This window comes from Crinia signifera, unplaced genomic scaffold (genome assembly GCF_055691185.1).
Source record: "Crinia signifera unplaced genomic scaffold, ASM5569118v1 HAP2_SCAFFOLD_113, whole genome shotgun sequence".
Lineage (NCBI taxonomy): Eukaryota > Metazoa > Chordata > Amphibia > Anura > Myobatrachidae > Crinia > Crinia signifera.
This window is the reverse complement of record NW_028142007.1, coordinates 536-16186: the sequence shown is the minus strand read 5'-3', so window position 1 is coordinate 16186 and position 15651 is coordinate 536. Positions and strand designations below refer to the sequence as shown.

Sequence of the window (15651 nt, the reverse complement as noted above, 5' to 3'; positions counted from 1 at the left end):
CCCCCCTCGGGGTGGCCCTTTCGGACCGCACCCGACTCGGCTGAGATGATGCGTAGGGGTTACAATGCCTTTTGTTAAATTTATTGTGGCACAAACACTCTGGGAAACTGTATATAGGAAAGTAGTGTATGGCGGCGGATGCTGGGAGTAGTAGTATAAGAACTGATAGTGTTAGCAATATGGTCGTATCGTTCATTAGACCCCAGCTACTGTATGTGACTGCCAAAACTGGCTTACGCTCTAGAGCAGGCATGTACAACCTGCGGCCTTCTAGCTCCTGTGAAATTACACATCCCAGCATGCCTTGCAATAGTTTTAGCACTCGCTAATAGCAAAACTATGGCAAGGCATGATGGGACTTGTAGTTTCGCAACAGCCGGAGGGCCGCAGGTTGGACATGACCAGGGCCGGACTGGCCATCTGGCACTTCTGGCAAATGCCAGAAGGGCCGATGGCCTTGTGGGCCGATTTCTTGTAAAGACTGCAGCGGTGCAGTAGCACCGCTGATGCCTTCATTGTGCACTGCACCGCCGCGTCCCCCACCCCCGGCGTCATTAGCATATTCACGTCATGTGACGCTGCAGCGTCATGACGTCAGCTGCCGACGCACCGGCGGCAGATACAAGCAGGAAGCCGCCTGCATACAGCATGTGTTCCCGGCACCCTCTCCAGGCAGTCTCCCTCAGCAGGCAGTCACTTGGTGCAGGGGGAGCACTACTGCAGTACCCCCCCCCCAGTGGTGATCAGCTCCCAGGTCAGTGTAACTATTCCCTTTCCTTGGCACTGTGGGGCATATGTATCTGGCACTGTGGGACATATGTATCTGGCACTGTGGGGCATACTGTATGTATCTGGCACTGTGGGGCATATTTACCTGGCAATGTGGGGCATATTTACCTGGCACTGTGGGGCATATTTACCTGGCACTGTGGGGCATATGTATCTGGCACTGTGGGGCATATGTATCTGGCACTGTGGGGCATATGTATCTGGCACTGTGGGGCATATTTACCTGGCACTGTGGGGCATATGTACCTGGCACTGTGGGGCATATGTATCTGGCACTGTGGGGCATATGTATCTGGCACTGTGGGGCATATTTACCTGGCACTGTGGGGCATATTTACCTGGCACTGTGGGGCATACTGTGTGTATCTGGCACTGTGGGGCATATTTACCTGGCAATGTGGGGCATATTTACCTGGCACTGTAGGGCATATTTACCTGGCACTGTGGGGCAAATGTATCTGGCACTGTGGGGCATATGTATCTGGCACTGTGGGGCATATGTATCTGGCACTGTGGGGCATATGTATCTGGCACTGTGGGGCATATGTATCTGGCACTGAGGGCATATGTATCTGGCACTGTGGGGCATATGTATCTGGCACTGTGGGGCATATGTATCTGGCACTGTGGGACATATGTACCTGGCACTGTGGGGCATATGTATCTGGCACTGTTGGGCATGTGCATCTGGCACTGTTGGGCATGTGTATCTGGCACTGTGGGGCATGTGTATCTGGCAATGTATGATGGGCATTACGGTGTGTTCAATAATGTGTAATGCCTCCTTTTTGTGATGCCACTCCCCCTTTTCATGAGGCCACGCCCCCTTTCTGCGGTGCGGCTAAGCCGCGCAAGGTCCCGCCCACGTCTGGTGGGCCTGTGTGCTCAAAATGCCAGGGCCTATTTTTGGTCCCAGTCCGGCCCTGGACATGACTGCCCTAGAACAGTGGTTCCCAACCCTGGTCCTCAAGTACCCCCAACAGTGCACATTTTCCAAGTCTCCACACATAATCACAAGTGATATAATTAGCTCCACCTGTGGATCTTTTAAAATGTGTCTGAATAATGAGTGCACCTGCTGGGTGACCTGGAAAACGTGCACTGTTGGGGGTACTTGAGGACCACGGTTGGGAACCACTGCCCTAGAATGTCATGTGCATGATCTAGGGATCCATCGTCTTGGACAGAGATAAAAGAAGAAAATTAAGAAGCATTTAGAGCAGTTTCTGTTGTTTTACAGCTGCGCTAGCATAATGCCGGGAGATGATTGGTTGGTTCTTTGTCAATATCCTCTCTGGGAGAAGCAACCGCAGGCCGCTTTCAGGGGGTGTGGCGGAACAGACTCAACATTAGACCCCGCCTCCAGCCAACTTATACTGTAATTTGGCTTCTAATTGTGGTTTTACCTAACATTTACTGACTACCGGTACTCCGACAAGGGAGCGAGCGCAAAGAAGCCCCGTGCAGGTTCGGTGGCTCATCGGGCATTTAGCAGTCGGGATTCCAATGTCGGTATAGTGACTGTCGGGGGGCATCCGGCTCTTGTTATCATCTTTGTGCTTAATTCAATCTTATCCTCATGTATGTAACCCGAGAATGGGAGGTTTATCAGCTGCATCATTATTTCTCTTTCCTCCACTAGGTGACACTGGAGAGTTACAGTGGGGAATAGAAGGGCGACCACAGGGAGCTTGGGCACCTTAGAATAAATTAACAGTGACTAACTCCTCCCCTTCTACTTCCTCTCCTAGGCAGTCTTAGCATGTGCCCTGCGGGAGCTGGGCGCATTGTTAGCTCACTCTTGGGCTTTTCTAATTTTTTCGGATTTTTAAGATCTACACAGGCAGATAGTCCCTGTCCCTATCTGCCTGCGACGAGGGCGCTGTTGAGGGACCGGTTGCAGCTGCTTGCAGCTTGCCTCCGGAACCTGGCTGACAGAACCACCGTTCCGGGGTCCCCGTCGCCGCTGCATGCAGCGCGCCTCGCGGACCGCAAGCCTCGGCGCGTACAGCAGCTACAAGACAGGGGTAAGTATGCCCCCGGGTCCCTGTTAGCAGGGAACCAGGTGGGATTGCTCTAAAAGCGCATCTCAGTACTTTGAGAGTACAGCGCGGCTCAGTTCTGTGAGAGTACAGCGCGGTCAGACAGGCAGGTAGCACCCTGCTCTACCTGCCTGCAAGGGGACCACTGTACCAGAGAATCCGGTCGCCGCTGCATGCAGCGTGCCTCGCGGACTTCCTTCAGCCACAAGCATGTCAGGGATACGTATACCCTGGCTCCCCACTAGCGGGGTAGCCAGGTAGATGCATTGGCGGTTTATCCAGCTGCAACTATAGCATAATAATAGAGTACAGTATTTTCTTTTCTTTGTATACTCTATTATTATGCTATAGTTGCAGCTGGATACCAGCATTAAGATCTCCAAGGGATCCATTTGCACACTTTTGTACAGTTTGTCAGTAAGACCGCTATCCGGAGTGAAAACTTACATTCACTATCCATTTACCTAAGGGTATGTACATTCTCAGTATTGAAAAAGTAACTACTTAATTGTGTATATACTAAATTAGTAATATGGCCTTTCTCCACCACCTAGAAAGTTACCCCTGAGGAAGTCATTTTTTTTTGACGAAACGTGTTGGGTGTTTTTTCCTGATTATATCGATTCGACCAACTGACTGCATACAAGCAAAAATGTTTTTACTTGTCGATATATTTTCTTGATCCTTCTAGTGGTGGATCTCCATAAAATAGTGGCGCGCTCTGTCTTCTATCTTTTTTCTTCTATTCCCCACTTCCCCCGCTAACAGGGGGGACTGACAGAGTGCTGCCCAATCTACTTTATCTAGCGCATTGAAAGGGTACCCCACTCTTTGTTCCATATATATATATATATATATATATATATATATATATATAATGTCCAAAATCAATGGCACTCCGGAGGCAGGTATAAGCAAAAGAAAAGCGTGTATTAGGAAACAAGCTTTCGGGGTTTGATCCCCTTCATCAGGATACACTACAGCTGATGAAGGGGATCAAACTCCGAAAGCTTGTTTCCTAATACACGCTTTTCTTTTGCTTATACCTGCCTCCGGAGTGCCATTGATTTTGGACATTGTATTATTTTACTATTGGGCACCGGGGCCCGCTGTACCTGCAAATTCACATTGAGTGCCGGCAGACTTGGAGTTGTTTCGGGGGCCGGACCCCCGTCGTCAGGACAAAATGCAGACAGGGTGAAGTACAGAATAAAGTGCAAGTGCATGGGTATTTATAAGACATGTTAACAAATAGGCGCTAACTTACCCCCTCCCTGTAGCCGTCCCCCACGAGCATCCACGGGCCGGTTTCCGGAGTCCTGCGCACAGCAGTGACGTCACCACGTTCGGCGGCGTCCAGCTGACTGCGCGTCATCACGGCCGTCATCCCGCGGTGACGTGGCTGGGCTGGGAAAGAGATCGCAGCTCACATTAGCATAAATACAAGTATGGTGCTACAGAAGTCATAAAGCAACAAAGGCATCCATACATACACAAAACTTCAGAGGATGCAAGTGAATAAAAAATGCAAAAAAACAAGTGGACATGACCATATTATGACTACATAGTGACATCTAGTGGCTAAAAATGAGAAGACATATATAATAAAAAACAAACATTTAAAAAGGGTATACGTATAAAAAGATAACTGCGTGCGGCCCCGAATTGGAGCCGTACTGGGCAAAAGTCAAAGTGCATATGCTGGGTGAGGTGCAAACCCTATGGCGTGAGTGGTTTAAATGCAGGGAGAAATACTGAGTCCCTGCTGGGTATCTATAATAAGCAAAAACAGCCCTGTGTGGGGTGATGCAGCCAGCATCATTGTATGCGCATAGCACCAGAAGCCAGAAATTGCAACAACAGAATGCCAGCATCTTGTATATTATATGTTATCCTGGTGTGTCACCTGGACACCGATAAGGCTGGGGGACTGGTGTCACACAGTGGGATGACAAGTACCTTTAACAAGGGGGAGAGAAAAGGAAGAAGGAAGACATGATTGTGTGTTAGTGGACCAAAATGGTTACAAAAAATTATGTAGGCCAAGTGTTTCATTAAGGCCTTTAGGGTGTAGTGTGTCCATTTTGTAAATCCACTTGGACTCAAGCTGCAGAAGCTGTTTGGAACGGTTGCCACCACGTATGTGTGCCGGCACGTGGTCTATGATCTTATATTTGATCATTGCCATGTTATGTTTGGCCTTGGCAAAATGCCTGGCCACTGGTTGCTCCCCTGAGCCAGATTGAAGGGCTGCCCGTATGGCACAGCGATGCTGTGCCATACGTACCTTGAAGGCACAATCGGTCTTGCCGATGTAATGTAATCCACATGGACAATAAATGACGTAGATAACAAATATAGTCGTGGACATGAGGGGCCATCTGATTTTAAATTTTTTACCCGTATAGGGATGTGCAACTTCGGTGCAAGCTGTCATGAAGCTGCATGTTGTGCAGCCTAGGCACCGGTAACAGCCCATTCTGGTGGGTCTGATTTGTCTAGAAGGGGTGTCAAAATTTGTAATCTCGGTCTTGACCAATAGGTCCTTCAAGTTTGGGCCGCGCTTGTAGCTCGGCATCAGCTTGGTGTCTTTGAACACCGGTAGCTCGGGATCCGAACGCACAATTTCCCACCAGTTTTTTACTCTGCTGGTGGTTTCTCGGCTGGCAGAGCTAAAGTCATTAACCCATGGAATACATGGCTTTCTGACTTTAGGTGTTGCACCTGTGATAAGAGTGGTGCGCTCACACGCCAGAGCCCTGGCCTTGGCTTTAAGTAGGCCCTGTCTGGCGTAGCCTCTGTCCTCGAACTTCTGCTGCATGATGTCCAGTTGGTGATGGGTTTCAGAGTCGGTATCAATGATCCTGCATACTCTCAAAAACTGAGTATGGGAGACTCTCCACCATGTTGCGTGGGTGCGAGCTGTTGTGTCTAAGTATAGTATTGCGATCTGTCGGTTTGACATACGAAGAGGTGTGTGTAAATCCCGAAAATACAAATGTGTAAAAAATAGGTGTATTTCTGCCTACGAATACACCTATTTTTTACGAATCCATTTTGGTACATTTCCCCCGATGTATACATAGTATATATATACACGCTATACTGCTGTTCTGTTCTCAAAGACAACATGAAGCATATATATCACTTGTGGAGCCGATATTTATGGTACAACACGCCCCTGTAATTCTCACATTCATAGAGATCCCACAGCACATCTCCCCCATGTGTTAGAGCCTGACATCTCCGATTTACAAACATGATCATTAGCGATCAGTTTGACCATGTTATTATTGTATACAGAGATCCATATGTAACACACCCGTCCAGATCCCTGTGTCAACACCATACAATTGTCACGCTAGATGCGGTGACATCTCTTCACATCACTTCTTAAACATTGCTCGGGCAGTAGTCCCGTGGCATCTGAAATTTACACTTCAAACTTGCACCATTTTTTAACATTGTTTTACTGTTTTAATGTAGGTTATTTACGTGCCATTTATGTGTTGTTATAGGCAGAAGCCAAACCCGGATCCTGGAGCGGAGGTTGTCATACAGAAGTGAGCGATACGGTGGGGTCATCATAGCAACCCATCTACAACAGAGGGGAGCGTGATGATGCAGTGAGGCTCCGCCCACTGACATCCGCCCGCACCGGAAGCCGCACTGGACGCAACTGGGACGCTCCACGTACGGGAATGGTGAGTATGCACATGCTGTATGTATTTAAATGTTTGCTGTGTCACCCGCACGCGTTGTACACCTTGACAAAGGGGTATCCAGTCCCCGAAACGTCGGTCACCTCCAATAAACACATTGTTAAGCCCACGGAGTGCCGCTGCCTGCTTGGATAATTCCTTAGATAGATAGATAGATACCAGAAAGAACGCCCACTGGGGGAATAAACAGCACTCACCAGTCTGTAGTTCAATGGAGGTACAACCAGGAGGTAATCCAAAGTTTATTTTCTGCAAGTGAGATCTTCTGACGTTTCGGTCCCCGCTGGTACCTTTATCAAGGCAGCCACTGTGTCAAATAGTCGCAACTTAAATCTGTGTGGGAAGGGGGATATATAGCCTTTGAGTATAAAGAAATATAAAAATATATGATACAGCCAGTACAGGATATGGCGGGTGAGCCAGTGACAGGGACTATAGAGAGGTAGGGCAGGGGGAGCAGAGGCGGTCCTGCAGCGATGCATAACCCACAGCAGAGAGAGCCGGCACCGGGAAGGGTGATCCCTGGAGAGGACAAGGGCCTGTGCAGTGCTGTGAGCTACTGACCTGTAAGGAGCGGGGGCTGCGCAGCTGTGTGACCAGGAATGGCGCCAGGAGAGCCAGGCTCCTCCAAGTCCCCTACTGCTGCCACCTGCCAGAGGGAAGGGAACCGCGCTGCCCCCACTAGCTGCCAACCACAGGAGGAGCCAGAGAGAACAGAATGATGTGTGCTGCCGAGGTGTCCTACATAGTGCCTGCCCGTGGAGGAGCCGAGAGGGTGAAGACTAGAACCTCATGGAAGAAGGTGCTGAGGGGGTAAATTACCTGGGAGCACACCCAGCCGGAGGATTCTCCTGAAAATGCTCCGAAGAAGATAGAGGATGCAGCAAGTGGAGACCAAGGTGCGCAGGCACCGCGGAGGACACCCGCTCTCGAGGAACCAGGACTGGAGGACATGCAAAGGACCCCTAGCTGGAGACCTGTAGAAGCCCCCTCAGTGGTGCGGATCTGCCCCTAGAGATGCCTGCCCGAAAGTAAGTTAAGAACACGATGTAACATCAAGGACAGGAGCTGCGCAGAGGACAGGTGACAGCCCAGCGGAGGAGAGGATAGAGGAAGATCCCCAGCCTGATAGAAGCCGGGGGTGGAAGCAGAGGCCGACCCTGAACAGCACGACAGGCGGAGCAGAGGACGACCCAGCACCTCCTGCTGCAGGAGCCGAGGACACCACCGCATCTCGCCCCCGGCCTGCTGTCTCCATAGGGTCAGAGGTATAAGCAGAGCCTGTGGCTGGTTTTAGGGGGGGGGGGGGGGGGTCGTTTAGAATATATTTTTTTTATTGTTAATATTGTGTGCCATATTGCGGGAACCATGAGGGTGACTGTGAGGGGCCATGCAAACTGGAGGTGGTGGAGACCAGGCACGCAGGGAGATCGAGGAGCAGACTGGACAGCGGGAGCTGGGACCCTGCGCTGCTGCAGCAGCAGAGATCTAGCGCTATGAGAAGGAGGAAGAAGCCAGGTACCGACTGAGGGAGAGGAGCAGACCTGGCGCTGGAGAGTGGGTGCTGGGGACCCCGCGTTGCTGCACAGATCCGGAGCCATGAGCAGGCGGAAGAGACCAGGTACCCGCAGAGGAAGAGGGGCAGACCCGGCACTGGAGAGAGGGAGCTGGGGACCCCGCGTTGCTGCTGCAGATATCAGGCGCCAAGAGCTGGAGGAAGACACTAGGCTATGAGGGGCCGTTCAAGTCAAAATTACAACTTCCTGACTATGACATATCACGATCTGAATATAGTGTATGGCGAGCTGAATATAGTGTATGACGAGTTGAATATGACATATAACGAGCTGAGTATGACATATAACGAGTTGGATATAATGTATGACGAGCTGGATATGGTGTATAACGAGTTGGCTATGAATATGACCAGCTGAGAGAGAGAGAAACGTATATGTAGCTTGTAAAAATCCCCCCAATAATGAGCTGAATATGACGAGCTGAATATGACGATTGCGTTTTATTTTTTTTTTTTTTAAGAGGCCCGGACACTGTATATACTAATAGGGCTGGGCTGCCTGCTAGATAGGCTGTATGCCCGCCCTTGTCTGTGAGGATTGGACACATGTACACATGACCTGTGATTGACAGAGGAGCCGATACGCGTGTGCCGCCTCCCAGCTGCCCCGTCTTCCAGATCACAGGACAGTGGACGCGTACTTCCGGGAGCTGCGCCGCCTGGACCACAGGAGGAGACTGGTCAGCCCTGCAGCGCTGCCCTGGTGTGGACCGTCTGGTGGTGAGTACAGTTAGACTGCTGCATGATGTCGCCGGCTACCCCCGCTGCCACCATGTCCTGACTGCGTCTCCTTCCTCCACCCTCCCACGCTGCTGCCTCGGCCTCCCGTTTACTGCTGCGCCAGCCGCCCTCCTCCATTTCTACATACAGTATAAGGGTGACATTTTGATAGCTTACAATTTAAGGGGCTGTTGTGATGAAAGACAGTGTGGGGCTGGTGTGATGGTGACAGTGTGGGGCTGTTGCAATGGGGAGACTACAGTGCGGGCTGGAGCAATGGGGAGACGGGACTAAGTAAAAACCGGACCCGGATAAGACACTGGAACGCCGGACCAGACATCAAACTCTGCATTCCGGAGCTTATAGTGTCTGGTCCGAGGGGTGTCCCATCCGGGGGGTGTCTTGTCCGAGGTTATGCCTGTGATTGCTCACAACAGGGACATGGGGAAGGGGAGATTACAGCCTCCCTGTGTGGTCTGGAACGTTCCAGTTTTTATTACACCCCCGGACCATGCGGTGAGGCTGTATTCTCCCCCCTCTCCTCTCCCAGGTGACAGGTGCGAGAGCAGCCCCATCAGATGGAGCACCCCCGGACAGGACACCCTCGGACCGGATACTACAAGCTCCGGAATGCAGAGTTTGATGTCCAGTCTGGCATTCCGGTGTCTTATCCGATTCCGGATTTTACCCATACCCTGGGGAGACTACAGTGTGGAGCAGGTGCAATGGGGAGACTACAGTGTGGGGCTGGTGTGATGGGGACAGTGTGGGGCTGGTGTGATGGGAGACTACAGTGTGGGGCTGGTGTGATGGGAGACTACAGTGTGGGGCTGGTGTGATGGGAGACTACAGTGTGGGGCTGGTGCGATGGGGACAGTGTGGGGCTGGTGTGATGGGGGACAGTGTGGGGCTGCTGCGATGGTGGACAGTGTGGGGCTGCTGCGATGGGGGACAGTGTGGGGTAGGTGCAATGGGGTTAGGTTTTTTTTCCTTGAAATGCCGCCTGCCACCGCTGGGAATAAAGAATAATCCGCGTGGCATTATGTGAATTTTGGCTCAATCCGCGTGGCATTATGTGAATTTTGGCTCAATACGTTTGGCATAATGTGTAAGGGGCAAGTATAATGGGGTCTATTATTTTGTTGCAGAATGTGTAGAAGTGGTATATGGTGTGGAACACTACACAAGGCCAATTTTGAGTGTCCACACCCTCTTTTCCTGAGCGCTCGCGCACAAATGTGTTGACACTATTGACACCAAGGTGGGCCTGTGTACTTTAAATGCCAGGACCTATTTTTAATCCCATTCCCGCCCTTTATTTGCTCTCTGAGCGTGCACACTGGCACCATCTCTTTGCAAGTTTTTGAACAGGATTCTCCTAAACTCACTATGCCGCTATTTTTACATACTGTTGTAGACCAGCATTTTTTTTTTTTTTTTAAATATGGATGTTTTCCTCTTCCCTCCCCTTCAGGATGCTACTAAAACCTTGCTGCCACTGAGGACCCCCAGGACGTTGCTCAGGACACCGCCCAACATAGACGGGAAGGATACAGGCGGGGAGACAGCTGCCCCAACTCCGCCCCCAGGGCGCTGCGGCAGAGAACACAGCCCAACGCTGCTGGGAACGACGCTGAGGAGGAGAGGTGCCCTATCCGACAGATGCTGCAGTACCCCCACCTGCGACCGATTCTATGTGAGTGCACTCTTCGGTCACGACTGGCGAAGAGTATGTCTTGGGGGGGGGGGGAGCGAGGGAGGGGAGAGGAGGTGCAAGATTAATCTGCTTTGGGCTAAGGGAAGAGATGTGGCATGATGCTAGGTGGTCTGTTGTGATTACATGTAATGGGCATTAAGGGGTTTAGTAGTGGTGTCAAACTCATGGCCCTCCAGCTGTTGTGGAACTACACTTCCCAGCATGCCCTGCCACAGATTTTAGCGATCCATTATATAAAATCTGTGGCAGGGCATGTAGGGATGTGTACTTCCACAACAGCTGTAGGGCCGTGACTTTGACACCACTGGGTTAAGGCATACTTTTTAAATATGTTTTAGGTACACGGTAACACCATAATGTCCCCCCTTCTGTTATTTTGTTTGTTTAAAATAAAATTGATGGCGCCATCTGTGTGTGTGTGTGTATATATGTATATGTGTGTATATATAGCTCCCATACCACCGTAGCAAGCGCAGCGAGCCCGCAAGGGGGACGATCCACGTCCCCCCTTGTCGGGATTTTGAACGCCGGGATTCCGGCGTCGGGATTTCATACTGAATCCTCGCTCCCTTACCACCTCCTTCTCTTCCGATTCCCCTCCTCTGCTTCCCTCCTCCTTTCCTATGCTTCCCTCCTCCGCACCCCCTCTCCCCCTCCACTGCTCTTCTGCTCTCCCTTCTAACTCTTCCTCTACTCTGCTCCCCATCCTCCTCTGCCCCCCCCCTCCTCCTCACCTCCACTCCTCCTCAGCTCCTTCTTCTCTGATCCCCCTCCTCTCCTCCACTTCCCCCTCCTCCACAACCCCTATCTTCCTCTCCCCTGCTCTCTCTTTCCCCTCTATCTCTCTCCTGCTCACCAATTGCCCCACACTTCTCTATCTCTCTTTCAGACTGCCGGTGACCCCGTGCTGGGGTGCAGGAAGAGAAGACTCGGCGCCATGGAGTTGGAGCAGGAGGAGATGACTAGCACTGGGGAAAAAAGAGTGCAGAAGACCCATGAGCAGGGGCCGAAAACATGGTGTTTCCATCACTGCTGATCATGTAGAATGAAGCATCGATGACAAGAGGTACATAGCACCTGTGTATACTGCTCTCCCTTCTCCGCTCCTTCTCCACATGTCCGCTCCTTTTCCACACCTCCTCACTCCACCTCCTCTCCTCCACTTCCCATCCTCCTCACCCCCTCTCTTCTGCTCCCCCTTCTCCTCTCCTTCACTTTCCGCTCCTCTGCTCCTGCTCTCCCTTCTTCTCTCCTCCTCCTCCTTTCCTCAGCTCCCCATCACCTTCTCATCTACTCTCCATCCTCCGATCCCCCTCCTCTCCTCTGCTTCCCCTCCTCCTCCGCTTCCTCTATTCTGCTCCCTCTCCTCTTCCGCTCCTTTGCCCCCTCTCCTCTTCCACTCATCCGCTCCTTCTTCCCTTATCCCCCTCCTCTCCCCTGTTCTCTCTTTCCCCTCTATCTCTCTCCTCCTCACCAATTTCCCCACACACACCTCTCTTTCTCTCTCTCTCTCTCTCTCTCTCTCTCTCTCTCTCTCTCTCTCTCCCAGTGACCCTATGCAGGGTGAAGGAAAAGAAGACTCAACGACGGGGAGATGGAGCAGGAAGAGATGACTAGCACCGAAGGGGAGAGAGTGCAGCAGGGGCAGAAAACCCGGCATTCCATCACTGCTGATCATGCAGCACCGATTACAATAGGTACACAGCGCCTGCATATACTGCTCTCCCTTCTCCGCACGTCTGCTCCTTCTCCTCACCCCTCTCCTGCTCTCCCTTCTCTGCTTTCACCTCTCCCCCCTCTCCTATGCTCCCCCTCCTCCTCTCCTTCACTTTCCCTCCTCTGCTCTTGCTCTCCCTTCTCCTCTTGCTCTCCGTTCTCCTACTCCTTCCCTTAGCTCCCCCACCTCCTCCTCATCTACTCTCCATCCTCCGCTCCCTCCTCCTCTCCTCCCCCCTCTCCTCCCCCACAACTTCTCTTCAGCTTCCCTTCCTCCGCGCCTCCTCTCCTCTGCTCCTCCTTTCCTCTGCTTCCCCTCCTTTCTTCTGCTTCCAATCCTCTTCACCCCTCCCCTGCTTTCCCTTCTCCTTGTCTCCGCTCCTCCTCTTCTCCTCAGCTACCACATCTCTTTCCCTCCTCCACTACCCCTCCTCCTCCTCTCCTTTGCTTCCCTCCTGCTCTCCTAATCTCCTCCGCACCCCCACCCATTCTCTCACTTCTCCGCTTCCCCTCTCTTCCACTCCCCCTCCCCTCTTCTCCTTCACTTCCCCTCCTCCTCACCCCTCTCCTCTTCTCTTCTTCTCCTGCTCTCCCTTCTCCTCTCCTCCTCTACTCTGCTCCCCCCTCCTCTTACTCCTCTCCCTCCTCCTCTTCTCTGCTCCCCTTCTCTCTCTCCTCCCCACCACTTTCGTCGTCGTCGGAGGAGGAGCATTTCAATCACTGCTGATCATGTACCATGCAGCACCAATGACAAGAGGTACACAGTGCCTTCTGTGCTACTTCTCTACATGTCCGCTTCTCTCCTCCTCCACTCCTTTGCTCCTTCTCTGATCCCCCTCCTCCACTCCTTTGCTCCTTCTTCTCTGATCCCTCTTCTCCTCCTTCCCCTCCTCCTCTCCCCTGCTCTCCCCTTGCCCTCTTTTGCTCTCCTCACCAATTTCCCCACACTTTTCTCTCTCTGACTGCCAGTGAACCTGTGCTGGGGTACAGGAAAAGAAGACCCAGCGCCGGGGAGATGGAGCAGAAAGAGATGACTAGCACAGAAGAAGAGAAAGTGCAGCAGACCCAGTCTGCCCAGGAGCAGGGGCAGCAAAATCTTCGCTACCATCGCTGCTGATTGTCACAGGAGGTACCCAGCACCAGCTTGCACTGCGCTCCCTTCTCTGCACCTCCTCCATGCCTCCTCTCCTCCTCCTCTCCCCCTCTTCTTGTCTGCTCCTGCTCTCTGTTCTCCCCTCCTCCTCAGCTCCCCAACCACCTCCTCCGCTCCCCCTCCTCATTTCCTCTGTTTCCCTCTCCTTTCTTTTGCTTCCAATACTCCTCACCCCCTCCCCTACTTTCCTTTCTTCTTTCCTCTCACTCCTCAGCTCCCCTTTCTCTTCTGCTTCCCCTCCTCCTCTCGCTTCCCTCCTGCTCACCTCCTATACTCCGCACCCCCTCCCCTTCTCTGCTCCCCCTCTCCTCCACTCCCCCCTCCTCTCCTTCACTTCCCCTCCTCCACACCCCCTCTCCTTTTCTCTCTCTCTCTCTCCACCCTCTCTCTCTCTCCACCCTCTCTCTCCACCCCCTCTCTCTCTCCACCCTCTCTCTCTCTCTCCACCCTCTCTCTCTATCTCTCCACCCTCTCTCTCTCCACCCTCTCTCTCTCTCTCCACCCTCTCTCTCTCTCTCCACCCCCTCTCTCTCTCCACCCTCCCTCTCTCCACCCTCCATCTCTCCACCCTCTCTCTCTCCACCCTCTCTCTCTCTCCACCCTCTCTCTCTCTCCACCCTCTCTCTCTCTCCACCCTCTCTCTCTCTCGCTCTCCACCCTCTCTCTCTCGCTCTCCACCCTCTCTCTCTCTCCACCCTCTCTCTCTCCACCCTCTCTCTCTCTCCACCCTCTCTCTCTCCCTCTCTCCACCCTCTCTCCACCGTCTCTCCACCGTCTCTCCATCGTCTCTCTCTCTCTCGCTCGCCTCACCCTCTCTCTCGCTCGCTCGCCTCACCCTCTCTCGCTCGCTCGCCTCACCCTCTCGCTCGCTCGCCTCACCCTCTCTCTCGCTCGCCTCACCCTCTCTCTCTCTCGCCTCACCCTCTCTCTCTCTCTTTCTCGCTTGCCTCACCCTCTCTCTCTCGCCTCACCCTCTCTCTCGCCTCACCCTCTCTCGCCTCACCCTCTCTCTCTCTCTCTCTCTCGCCTCACCCTCTCTCTCTCTCTGGCCTCACCCTCTCTCTCCACCCTCTCTCTCTCTCGCCTCTCGCCTCACCCTCTCTCTCGCGCGCCTCTCTCTCTCGCGCCTCACCCTCTCTCTCTCGCGCGCCTCACCCGTTCTCTCTCTCGCGCGCGCCTCACCCCTGTTCTCTCTCTCGCCTCACCCCTGTTCTCTCTCTCTCGCCTCACCCCTGTTCTCTCTCTCTCGCCTCACCCCTGTTCTCTCTCTCTCTCGCGCCTCACCCCTGTTCTCTCTTCCCATTCTCTTTCTCTCTCCTCCCCACCACTTTCCTCACACTTTCTCTCTCTCTCAGACTGCCGGGGACCCAGTGGTGGGGTGCAGGAAGAGAAGACCCAGCACCGGGGAGATGGAGGAGACAACTAGCACTCAATGAGATCTTAGGCTTGCATTGTGTTTTACAATCATTCTCCTTTTGTCTAGATTGTATTGTTTAATCATACTGTCTGCATTGTATGCTTGTATTTTGCTTATTGTTGCTATTATGTTTCTAATGATTGTGTAGTGCTGTGCGTCAATAGCAACTAATACATGTTGGTGGTGTTCAAGGCTGTGTGATGCACATCACTGTTTATGTGCTGATTACGGCAGCGTGGTGACATGTGGACGTAGGTGCAGTTGCGCTGTGATGGTGCAACGCTCAGATGACGCTGGTAACGCTGTGTGCTTGATATGTATAAATATGTTCAATATTGTACTATTTTTTTATGTCCTGATGAAGAAGCTAATAAATGTTGCCTTTCAAAATAGCTGGGTGCACGCATAGGTTATATGACTAGCTACAGCGGCGCCTGGCAGCTCCTTCTTCTGCTGTGCCCAGGGACAATGGGTGAGGGTGATCCAGCACATTTTACCAGGCAGCACGGCATGGGTCTGGATGGCTGCTGGCTGTACATACTGAACTCAGTGACCACAAACAAGTAACTTGCTGGGATGCCAGCGACCCCCTCCCCCCCAGTCAAGTGTCAGCCTGCAGGCCCTTCCTTGTCCCTGCAGGGGACAGCCTGTCTGCCCGCCCAGCCTGCCATCTGCTCCCTCCTTTGACTGCGGACCCCTCCCCCATAGCCCTGCAGGTGACCGCCTGCTCCCTCCTGTACCACCCCCTCCTTGAAGGTGACATCATGCCCCATACTTCCTCCTCTGCCTGCGAACCCCC

The 15651-nt window shown here is 52.5% G+C and overlaps 1 long non-coding RNA gene across 3 annotated transcripts; it reads left to right on the top strand.

Moving 5' to 3' along the window:
* The first annotated feature begins 7575 nt into the window (after nucleotides 1-7575).
* On the top strand, nucleotides 7576-15214 carry LOC146052736 (uncharacterized). 3 transcript variants are annotated; one of them, XR_014467625.1, is made up of 4 exons: nucleotides 8608-8849; nucleotides 10324-10545; nucleotides 11456-11632; nucleotides 14791-15214. It is a non-coding gene; the product is annotated as an uncharacterized LOC146052736 (long non-coding RNA). The 3 variants fall into 3 exon arrangements; XR_014467626.1 differs by lacking the exons at nucleotides 8608-8849; nucleotides 14791-15214 and adding an exon at nucleotides 7576-7821 and having other exon boundaries at nucleotides 11456-11761; XR_014467624.1 differs by lacking the exon at nucleotides 14791-15214 and having other exon boundaries at nucleotides 8609-8849; nucleotides 11456-11761.
* Nucleotides 15215-15651: the final 437 nt, after the last annotated feature.